This window comes from Carlito syrichta, unplaced genomic scaffold, assembly GCF_000164805.1.
Source record: "Carlito syrichta isolate Samal-C Ts95f unplaced genomic scaffold, Tarsius_syrichta-2.0.1 Scaffold315801, whole genome shotgun sequence".
NCBI lineage: Eukaryota > Metazoa > Chordata > Mammalia > Primates > Tarsiidae > Carlito > Carlito syrichta.
This window is the reverse complement of record NW_007259897.1, coordinates 719,951-732,217: the sequence shown is the minus strand read 5'-3', so window position 1 is coordinate 732,217 and position 12,267 is coordinate 719,951. Positions and strand designations below refer to the sequence as shown.

General features: G+C 46.5%; 1 protein-coding gene across 2 annotated transcripts in view; it reads right to left on the bottom strand.

The window, feature by feature from the left end:
- The window catches only part of GRK5 (G protein-coupled receptor kinase 5), a 231,844-nt gene that overhangs the window by 38,498 nt on the left and 181,079 nt on the right, over nucleotides 1-12,267 (bottom strand). The gene's annotated exons all lie outside the window — the stretch shown is intronic.

The window sequence follows — 12,267 nt, the reverse complement described above, 5'->3', positions numbered from 1 at the left end:
TTTTTTTTTTTATACAGTCCAGTTTTGATGGGCAGCATGGTTGGTTCCATGTTTCTGCTATTGTAGAGAGTGCTGTAATAAACATGTGTGTGCAGGTACCTTTCTGTAGAGTGATTTAAGTTCCTCTGGGTATTCCCAGAAGAATGATTGCTGGATCATATGGAAGATTAATTTCTAGTTCTTTTAAAAATTGCCCCACTGTTTTCCATAGAAGTTGAACTAGTATGCATTCCCACTAGCAGTGCAGTGGCATTCTCTTTTCTCCACATCCTCACCAGCATTTTTGATGATGGTCATTCTGACTGGAGTTAGGTGATATCTCAGTATGGTCTGACTTGCATTTCTCTGATGATTATTGAGGCTGAGTACTTTTTCATGAGTTTGTTGGCTGCCTGTATATCTTCTTTTGAGAAGTGTCTGTTCATGTCTTTTGCCCACTTTTTAATATGGCTGGTTTTTTTCCTTTTAGCATGTTTGAGTTCCTTGTCAAACAACTACTATACAGTTGGGAAATATTTTTTTCCATTCTGTGGACTGTCTCTCCACTCTCTTGATATAGTTTATTTTGCTTTGCAGAGGCTTTTCAGTTTGAGGTCCCACTTGTCTACCTTATCTCTTATGGCATGGGCTTTTTGATCAGAAAATTAGTAGCCTATTCCTAGTTCTGTAAGGTTGTCTCCTGCATCTTCTAAGATTCTTAATTTTGGGACTTCACATTTTGGTCTTTGATCCATTTGGAGTTGATAATTTTTGAAAATTTCTATATTTTTCCAAAATCACAGATATGGAAACTGAGCCTTAGGGAGCTCTGAGAAGGGCAGGGATGTTGTTTCATTTCTGTTCATCATACTCGAGTACTGCACTTGGTGTGCTGTGAGTATTCCATAAACGTTTGTAGGCAGAATAGTTGGTAAATGGTGAACCCCAAATTCAAATCCAAAACCTGTAATCTCTCCACTCCACTTTGTTGAATGAATTGAGACTCCCAGCACACAGTGGGCACTCAATATGCTTGTTGAATAAATGTGTGTGTGCATGTATACATGCGTGCTTGCATACATACATGCTTACAGTGGGGAAGAAGGGATGAAAAACAAAGGGTTTGTCTACCAGAATTACCCTTGGTGGGGCCATCTGGTCTACTCCCTGTCTTCATGACAAGCCAGGCCACTCACAGTTCTATGGAATCTTCTCAATCAAGTCGAATGGAGGGCCCATGCCCATTTCAGGCAGAAACTGTGGGCTGCAGGTGTGGAGGTTGTTGGCCTGGGGAGAACTTGGAGCTGCTCTTGAGAGAACTGTCCTGGTTCCAGGGGTTCCCCAGACCAGGTGCCACTGGGTCTCTCTTGTGATTTCATTTGACCATATGAGATAACCCCTCCCCCATTTTCCAATGCATTCCTCCTTTGTTTGAGCAACTGGGAGGTACTGTTGCCACTTGCCACCAAGAATCCAGGCAAATTCACCATCTGTAAAATCAGGGGCTTAGGCCAGGTGGGTAGGAGGGCCTCTAAGTGCAGCCCATGCAGCCAGGAGCTTCCCATCTTCTCTTTCTCTCCCCACCCTGAGCTGGCCGGCCCGGTCACCTGACAGCAGTCATGGGGTCTGGGTGAGGAAAGCAGGGGTTGGTGGGGCAAGTGGAGCTTGCTCCAGCTCCAAATCCCAGCTTGCTGCTCAACTTGCTTAGACAATCATAGCCAGAGACAAGAGGAGAAAGTTTGCTGAGCAGCCGCTGCAGAGAGTGTTTCCTCACTTGAGGCCTGATTTAAGGTCTAGCTGACAGGAAAAAAAAGCACCCTTCTTCTACCTTTTTAGTCAAAAACTTCAGGGCCATGTGGAAAGCCACCGTCACATGCCCTCACATCCGTCTGGAGCAGTTCCTCTCTCCATATGTGGCCAGGCAAGAGACATGGTCGAGAACAGACCATAGGAAATAGGGCAGGGTTTTGTTATCTGGGTCACTGGGGAGAAAATAAACCAGCCTAGCCACACAACAACACACTCACGAGTGAAGGGCGGTAGGCTATCATTTCCTCCTCTCAGGGTCTGAGGTCAATATTTCTCAGCTCTTGGCTATGACAACCCCAAGTACTCATCAGAGTGTCCTTGTGCTTATTCCAGGCGATGGATTGCATGACCTGATCACCATGTCAGACGTAGCATAGGGAGAAGAGACACATAGGACAGGCAGCTGGTGGCTGGAGATCCTTGCAGAGGAAGCTGGAAAAATGACAAGTCTCTCCCTGAAGTAATTTATTGTGGGTTTTTTTTTCCTGGGGAAGAGGGTTGGTTGTCTTTTAGAGATAGGATCTTGTTCTGTCACCCTGGCTGGAGTGCAGTGGCACTATCATAGCTCATGGAAGCCTTGAACTCCTGGGCTCCAGTGATCCTCCTGTCTCAGCCTCCTGAGTAGCTGGAACTGAAAGCACACACCACCATACCTGGCTACTTAAAAAAATTTTTTTTGTAAAGATAGGGTCTCACTATGTTGCTTAGGGTAGTCTCAAATTCCTGGCTTCAAGAAATCCTCCTGCCTTGGCCTCCCAAAGTCCTGGGGTTAGGTGTGAGGTACTGAGCCCGGCCTCATCGTGCCTCTTTTATGCTGGAAAGGAGATAATACTCACCACTTTCCATGAAGGTGGGCACGGTCTCCAATCATAAGCAGATTTACCATGAAGCTGAGAAAGTCTAAGCTTTTGGGCTCTTTACTTACAGTCCTAGTCCTGGGAGCTACAGCATGGTCTAGGTGGGGAGGGGAAGCCAGGTCTCAATGGAGAAGCATTTCTATGGAAGCGCTTCTGGTAAATTGAGATTACAGATGGAAAGAGCCTGAATCTCCAAGGCCTCAGTAATTTTGACGTGTTTTTTTTCTCATTCTCAACATTCACTTTTGTATATCTAATGTTCTATTGTTTTTCTTAAAGAGGGTGGCTATTTAAGCTTCAGGCCACTCCTCCAAAAGTCTGGACCTCCACGTGTCTCCAACATGCAGTCCTCAGTCTCAAAGGGGCCTTCTCTAGAGGGCCTTCCTGAATCTACTAAGTCTTTAGGAAGACGGCGTCCGAGCTGCCATCTTTATCTGTCCTTGAAGAAAAGCCTAAAGACCCAGAGTCTGAGGGGCTCATGGGGGCTCTCTAGAGCTTTGTATGATTTGTAGAGGAGATGGTGAGGAACAATCATGACATAGTGTTTAGAAGTAACTGGCATCCTATGTAAGGCCCACAGTTCCATGGTGGTGCAGACACATAGCCACCGCTCTGGCAACCTCCTTAACTCTTTGGATGACAATCTCTTACACCACTTTGGTGGTGACCCTGAGGATGCCTGGTTATTCCACCGGGCCAAGAAGAGGTTTCAAGGCATGGGAGTTGGGTGTTGTCTTTGTGAATAGAGGGAGAGGTAGGGTCACTGCTGTGACCAGTCAGAAAGCTGCTCCAGCTGGGGTCTGAGTGACACGATCCACCAGCCGCACAGGTTCCTTGAGTGTCCATTCTGCGCTCAGGCCATGAGCTCCACTCCAATGACCTCAACAGCAGGAGTTCAAGGCTGGTGAGGACTGTGGGCTGCCAAGTGCAGGGCAGCCTCTCAGTCCCAGGAGGGAGAACTCACAAAGGTGAACTGGTCAGACACAGGAGGCTTCATGGCTGCAGTAAGGCTTGACCAAGGCCCCAAAGGTGAAGTAGGTCCTTCCTGCCATGACTCATGGCATTTGTATACTGGGAGGTTTTCCAAGAAGACTAGGACTCTGAAATAATTCATTTTTTCCTTATGGTAGAAACCAATACTTTTCTGGACAACTATAAGATGGCAGGGTATCCTTGAGGACCCCAGACAGACAGCAGGCTCATGGGTTTCAGCAATCAAGTGAAGGGCCATGAGGCCAGGACGTGATGGAAACAAGCCCTGCCTTGGTGCTGGGGTAGGGGTTCTAGACCCTTCTCAGTGCCCTGCTGACCTGGCCATCTCAGATCCTAGGCGCCGTGTTTCCTGGGCCAGGAAAGTTAAGAAACAAAGCCCTTGAGAAACAGTCATAGCCCTTCAAGAATAAGAAAGCAGATGGGGTTAGAAAGACCTTGGTCCACATTTCCTTTGCTATTCAAGTGGCTTCGCAGAAATCAGGATGAAGGATTCTTGGGGGTCAGGAAGCAAGAGAGGACATCTTTAAACACTGGCAGAATTTAACCAGGGGCCCTGAGAGCTGGGCAACTTTAATGAGAATGAAAGGAAAATACACAGTGACCCTGACCCAGACCTCGATCCTTTACGTCAAAAGCAAAAGATGGTAATTAACAAAATGCGATGTGCCTGGACGCAGAATGAGAGGCCAGCTGAGCTCTGTCAATTTGATAATCACTGGTCGTGACCTGTGGCCCAAAGTGTGCAACAGGACATGATGTGCTGTTTACACAGGCTGTGTGCGGGGGTTCGTGGGACCCAGAGCAGCTGCTGGAGCAGGAGTGGGATCCTTCCTGGCCAGGGGTGTGCATGCAGTCAGTGCTGCTCAGGCCAGGACACCCTGGGCAGGTAACTCACATGAGCAGCTGGGGCCAAGGGGCTCAAGGGTGGAACACTCAGTATAGGAAACAGCGGGGGCACCCCTCATTTTCTGTGTGTGAGACAGGGGCCAGAAGACCCATTGCCCTCCTGTTCCACGACTTCTGAACTGACTTCAATCTGAAATCATGTTGGATTTTTCTCCAGGGAAGATTTCATTCCCTGGGGTTGGAGAATGAAGGAGGGGCAGTAATCTCCTAAGACCCAGAGAATTCAACAAAATCTTCCCCCCATGTGATGAATTCATTTTTTTCTTATGGTAAAATCAACACTTTTCTGGACAACTTTAAGATGGCAGAGTAATCTTGAGGACCCCAGATGGAGTCCCACAGATGCAGAGGGCTGTCAGGCCATAGAGTAGGGCGGCTGAGCACAGGCACCACAGGGACCAGCACTGCTGCCCACCCAGGATAGAGCTGGGGGCCCTCAGGAAGCCTGTGGCTGAATTGTCTCCAGCCCCTCCAGAGAGAGGAATTCTGGGCAGGAAATACTATACACACATAGAGAACAGGGGTCAGAGGCAGAGTCGGCTGTGCCAGCATCAAAGGGACATCCAATTTTCTGACCCGGAAGGTCACGAGAAAGGAAAAGGACCTAGACAGGCTGCTTGGCCTGTGAGGAACCCCAGCTGGGCACATCAGCCTCAAGGATGTCAGGAGGAGCCAAAACAAAATCAGACTGTGAGCAAAGACAACTTGTTTTCCAGGAAAGGTTGGCGGGGGAGTATGTCTATTTGAAGGACAACGGCACACAGTCACCACATACGCTGCACAGGAGACGGACGTGAGGCGATGCTAATGACAGTGCAAAGTGGAGGTCCAAACCCAGGTTGGGACACAGAAAGGGACCTGCCAGCATGCACATCCTTTGGATGGCTGCCCCACCTCACCTCCTGGACTCGCTCATTTGTCCGGCCTTGTCACCCTTTGCTACGCATGGGAAGCTGATTCACAGGGAAATGTCTTTGGTTAATTTTGGAGAAGACAGTACAGTGCCAGAGAAAGGTCACAGGCTCCACCATGGGACAGGCCAGAGTTGTATCCCAGCTTAATTCTTATTATTTTCTTTCATTGTGAAATATATATATATATAAATATCATAAAGTTCACCATTCATTCATTCATTCATTCATTTTAGACAGAGTCTCATTCTGTTTCCCAGGCTGGAGTGCAGTGCCATGATTGTGGCTTACTACAGCCTCAACCCCCTGGGCTCAGGTGATCCTTCTGCCTTAGCCTCCTGGGTAGCTAGGACTACAGGCGTGTACTGCCACACCAGGTTAATTTTTTGATTTTTTTTTGCACAGGTGAGGTCTTGCTATATTGCCCAGGCTTGTCTTGAACTCCTGGGCTCAAGAGATTCAACTGCCCTGGCCTCCTCAAGATCTGGGATTACAGGTAATCACCATACCTGGCCAAAGTTTGTTATTCTAAAGTGTATAATTCAGTGGTATTAATTGTATTCATCATATTAACCATCACCACTCTTTTTCCAAAAAATTTTGCCACCTTAAACAGAAACTCTGTACCTATCAAGCAATAACTCCTCATTCCCTGCCCCACACTAGTGCCCTGGTAAACTCTAGCTGACTTTCTGTCTCTATAGATTTGCCTAGATAACTCACAGAAATGGAATCATACACTATGTGGTCTTTGATATCTGGCTTCCTTCTCTTAGCGAAATGTTCCCCAGGTTCATCTGCACTGGGGCACATATCAGAACGTCATTCCTTTTTATGGCTGAAGAATATGCCATTGTATGGATAAACTGCATTTTGCTTATCCATTCAATCTGCTGATGGACACTTGGGTTGTTGTCTCCTTTTGTTCATTGTGAATAATGCTGCTATGAACATTTGCACACAAGAATCTGTCCAGGTCCCTGTTTTCAATTCTCCCATTTTTCACTATTAGTAGCTAATGAACTGTGACTGCCCAGAGTAAAGTGGAGGGCAATTGTACTTACTATACAGGATGGACAAGAAGATGGAATGAGCTAAAGGTATGACGCATGTAGCATACAGTAGGTGCTAAATTAATGCTACTTTTTTCCCACTTCCACCATTAAAATCCACCCTCAGTAAAGGAGCATGAGAGAGTTGATGATTCAGTGCTCAAATGGTGGAAACTCTGACTCCAGCTGTTTTTTCTACTTTGCTCAGACATTACAAATGTCTCAGCGTGTAGATACTTACTGGCCCTTAGAACAACAGCCTCAGAGGAATTCATGCCCACCTGCAGGCCAGTCACGGTAGAAAGAGGAAAACCAAGTTAGAAAAGCATTCCTTGTGGGGACGCCTCTCCATGTTCCTAGCACAGGGTTATGGAAAGCCCAGTAAGGAATGCTCCAGTCTCCTCTCTAAGTTGTGTGACTGATGGGGTCCAGTCATTCTCTGGACCCCAGTTTCTTTAGCTAGGGAATGAAGAGTTTAGCTCAGCTTTGTGGTTTTCCAACTGGGTTCCACGGAACCCTAAATGGCAGCACCTGAGAAGAGGGGCAGGAGGCAAAAGGGGGGTCGAGCCCTAAGCCTAGTCAACCACAGCAGGTCTTAGAGACTTAGAAACACATGGAATATAAAGTTCCCATACTCAGTAAATGCTAGCTTCCTTCTGTCTTGTCCCAGGATGGCTAGTGAGCACAAATGGGGTTGGATTTCTTGTGAATTCCTCTCTGCTGCTCCCAAAAATGGAAGTGGAAGAGGCCCAGTCCCCATTCCACATGATTGCTGCTTGAGAAAACTCCAGGAAAGCCCTTTCTTTTCAAACCTTTCCCACCCTTGAGCCTCTTCACTGGGCTGTGGCAGAAAACTGGAAAAGCCAGGACATGGACCAACAGGCCAAGCTGTTCCTCCACCCAGGTCAGGTGCCTGGCCAGGCCCCCTGCTCAAGTAAAGGTGGACTCTGAGCTCACCGGATTTGTTGACAACAAGATTGCGATCCTCTTCCAGGAGCTGGGAGACAGGGATCAAGTGATCTCAGCAGAGATTTTAAAAAGTTGGGTCCAGGGCTAGGGGCTGGGATCCCAAGCCCCATGGAGGATGGGGCCAGGTACTTAGAAGGAAGCGATTTGCCCAAGCCACCCATATTTCATGCCCTTGGTTGCCCTGGAGACCACGGGTTGGCTGGTCAGTTAGGTGGACTCTAAGCCCCCTCCTCGGAGGCCACGGACCTCAGGAGGGGAGAGTGGGAAGAAGCCTAGTCCATTCCTTTGCTCTTGGCCATACCGTCTCTCCCAATAAGCCAGCACCTCCATCATACACCCTAACTGGGAAACAGCGAGTGAGCCCAGCATTTTCCAAAGATGATGAGAGCTCCTCGGAAGTACAGGGACACAACTGGATAATACTGAATCACTGTGAGGCAGTCATTCTCTTCAATTCTCCTCCAAGCCTCCCACCATCAAACAGAAAGTCTCGGTGAGGTGCAACCATCTTGTTACTGCATCTCTAACGCTCACTAACCTCCTTTAAAGTGACATACAAGGAGGCTTCCGGGCCCAGAGCCTTAGGCAGGCAAAAGAATGCCTAGCTCAGATTTAAAACCCATTTTCCCAGTTATCTTTGTATATGACAATCAAACTGGTTTTCTGGCATGTTTCTGACATCAAGTTTCCTTTTAAAAGTCATATATTTTCAGTTAAAAAATGGGTTGCTTTAAAGAAAAATATTATACAGATAACTGTAGGGGTAGTCTGCAAACATGCCAAAAACCATGAAAGTGCTGTGAGGATGACCCCAATGGCCACCAACTCAGAGGAGTGCCATTCTTATTAGCCCCATACCCATTTGGGGAAACTGAGGCTCCAAGGTGCATAGCTGGAAAGTGGCAGGACTGGGGTTCCATGTGGTCCTGAGGACAAAGAGTGAGGCCCACTGGCTGCCCAGAGGATGAGGAGCTGAGGACTAGCCTGCTTGGGTTTGTTTTGACGCCTAATGTTGGCGCCGGGGTGGAGATGAGAGAGGCACCGTGAAGTGACACGGCAAGCCGAGGACTGAGAAGCGGGATCTTGGAATCATTACGATTTCCTTTCATTCACGCTCTTGACTTTTTAAAAGGTGGATGCTTTCCGGAGAGCCAAACAGGCACTAGGAACAGATTTCTTTTGTACAAAAACACAGGCTGATGGGCAATTTCCCCTTAAGAACAAACTTCCCTGTCTTACCCTATCACTGTTTATGGAAACAAAAAGGCAGCCCTGGGACTACAGAGAGCCTGGAGAACAACATCCTGCCTGAGACCTGTGGCAACACATGCACTCCAAGAGTGGCCTGCACCAAGGCCTTGCCAGCATCCCATGGAGAACATCAAGACTGCCCTAACCCACCTATCCATACTCATTGTCCAGGAAAAACTCCACACAGTTTTTCAGCAGGGCCACCACCAGGTATGAGCTTCCCCAGAATCCAGTGATACTCCTTAGCCACAGTGAAATTGAGTACCACCTACCAGGCCTTAGTAACTGAGGTGGGGCAGTCTAAAAATGGAGACTAGAACAGTGGCTCATGAGTCCAATTAAAATGAAATACAGCAAAATGTCCTACAAATAAGACAGCTGAGCAGGTCACTCGGGGCTTCACCATTCTGGACCAGCCTCTTCTCTTCCCAAACCTCAGTTTACTTGATCTGTAAAATGGGTATACTAATACTCCTGTTGGGGAGTTACTAGGAAGCTCTAAGAGCAGGTCTGTAAGATGTCAGTGCAGCGTTAGGCATGAAAAGGCTCAAAGCCTGGAGAATGTAGTCATGTCAGCCAGGATAAGGGAGCTGGATGTTTGTGAAGGACCAGGCCTGGCCTTGCTCTTTCCAGCAGGAAATGGGACTCCGGTTCTCTAGGAAGACCAGGTCACAGGGCTGAATGTGCAATAGGACTTGTTTACTTTGTTCCCATACAAACCCTTTTCCCCAAAGAACTGAGGCCTTCTTACAAGGACAGATAAGACAAAGTGAAAACAAGTCATTTTAAAACAAGTAACAAAAATGAAGTCTGAGTTTCATCAAAATTAAAAACCTTTGTGCTTCAAAGAACAATATCAAGAAAGTGAAAATTCAACTCGCGGAATGGAAAACTATAATTGCAAATCACATATCTGACTAGGGAGTTGAATCCAGAACATATGATGAACTCTTACAACTCTACACTAACAAGACAAAGCCTTGGCAACATAGTGAGACCTCGTCTCTACAAAAAATAAAAATTAAAAAAATTGGCCAGACATGGCGGTGCATGCCTGTAGGTCCAGCTATTCAGGCTGAGGTGGGAGAATTGCTTGAACCCAGGAGTTTAAGGCTGCAGTGAGCTATGATCATACCACTGCACTCCAGCCTGGGTGACAGAGTGAGACTCTGACTCAAAAAAGGCAAAGATTCTAAACAGACATTTCTTTGTGAAATGTTTATTTCATGTGCTTATTATGACCAATAATAAGTAAATGGAAAGATGTTCAACATTATTATTAGGAAAATACAAATCAAAATCATGCCAAGATACCATTTCATACCCAGCAGGATAGGTAAAGTAAAATGACAGATCATAGCAAGTGTTGATGAGGATGTGGAAAAACTGGAACCCTCGGGCACCGCTGAGGGGAATTTAAAATGGTGCAGTGCTTTGAAAATCAGTCTGGCAGTTACTCAAAAGCTTAAACATAGAGTTACCATCTCCCCCAGCAATTCCTATGTACAGACCCAAGATAAATGGAACATAGGTCCACACAAAAAATTGTACCTGAATGTTCGCAGCAGTATTATTCATAATGGCCAAAAAATAGTTACAACACAAGTATTCACCAACTGATAAGCAGACAAATGTGGTCTAGTCATACAACAATGGAATATTATTCAGTCATGAAAAGACATGAAGTGCCAACATATGTTACAACATGGATGAATCTTGAAAGCATTATGAAAAAAAGATACCTGCGCACGAGTGTTTATTGTAGCATTATTCACACTAGCAAAAACATGAAACCAACCATGCTGCCCATCGAAACTGGACTGGATAATAAAACATGGTACATATACATGATGGCATATTATGCAGTCATAAAGAAGGACAAAATTAAGAACTCTGTAGCAACTTGGTTGTAGTGTCTATAATACTCAGTGATCTATCACAGAAACAAAGAACTGAGTACTACATGTTCTCACTCATAAGCGAACCCTGAACAATTACCATAATACTATAAGAAAGGGATTGACAGGAGCCGGAAACTGCCAGGGGAGGGGTGAGGCATATAACATCAATAAGGGTACCCAATCTCAAACTAGGTGAAATGGGGACCAAAGGGAGGCCCAAACTTTACCTGTATGATGACCACTTGTATACATAATCATGAATTGTATCCTACATCTTTAAAATAACATTAATGATTTTTTAAAAAGAAAGCATTATGCCAGAAGATCACATATTCTACGATATCCCATTTACATGAAATGTCCAAAATAGGCCAAAAGAGGTAAAGTAGTGGTTGTCAAAGGCTGGGAGGAAAGGGAGACAGAGAATGACTGCTCCTGGGTATGACAGTTTCTTCTTGGAGTAATAAAATACCCTGTAATCAAATAGTGATGATGGTTATATGACTGAATATTTTTAAAATCAGTGAATTGCACATTTAAAAGAGTGAATTCTGGCCGGGCTTGGTGGCTCGGCCTGTAATCCCAGCAATTTGAGAGGCTGAGGCAAGTGGATTGCCTGAGCCCATGGGTTCGAGACCAGTCCGGGTAACTTGGTGAGACCTCTTCTCTACAACAAATAAAAAGTTAGCTGGGCGTGGCAGCACGTGCCTGTAGTTCCGGCTACTTGGAAGGCTGAGGTGGAAGGACTGCTGGAGCCCCAGAGGTCGACACTGAGGTGGTTGTGAGTGTGCCACTGCACTCCAGTCTGGGCGATGGAGTGAGACTCAACTCAAAAAAATAAAAAAATAAAAGAATGAGTTCTGTGGTATAAGGATTAGATCTCAATAAAGTTGGTGTTTGAAACACTGGTCTGTAGTGATGATGATATATAATACTGTTTCCGCAATCACTTATTATTGTTTATTGTTATAATTGGGAATGCTTCCTGGTCTACCTCAGCACAGAGTGCTCCTTCCCACCCCTGAGCACCTGTCACCTGGATCACTTCAAGACTACAGGTTACTACAGAGTCCAGCACACGTCTGACCTGACTATGGTGCCCTCTGGTCAGCTTCTCTGAGCTGACAAACCTGAGCACGTCCATAACCCAAGCCACACTCACCTCGATCTAAACAATACCAGAGACTGGTCCACCACACGATGTTTCTTACTTGGGGGTTGAGAGATGGGAATGCAGGGAGGAAGCCTTACTAGTGTGCCGACCCAATACTCCAGTCCGCTCCTCACTCAGTCCCTTGCTCCCTTGGGCTGGGGGTATCTGTGTTCTGAGAAGCCAAAACAGGCCCCTGTGCAAGGTACCATGGGAAGGACTGGGAGAGCAGAGCCAAATTTATGGTGAGAAAACAGCTGATCCAAGGCATGGATTGACCACCTCCCCCAGGTCCTTGGGCCATAACATATGGTGTGCTTTAAATTTTTGAAACTGAGGAATACTTAAGGAAAAAAAGTGTGGGCAGGCTCCAAGGCACTTGTAAAACCAGCTGAGCTGATGGGGAGTCTGGGCCCCATCTCTCCAGGAGATGGAGGTGCTGCTGAGCAGAGGCAGGGCGGTGCGGAGGGCCCAGATCAGGGCTTGCCA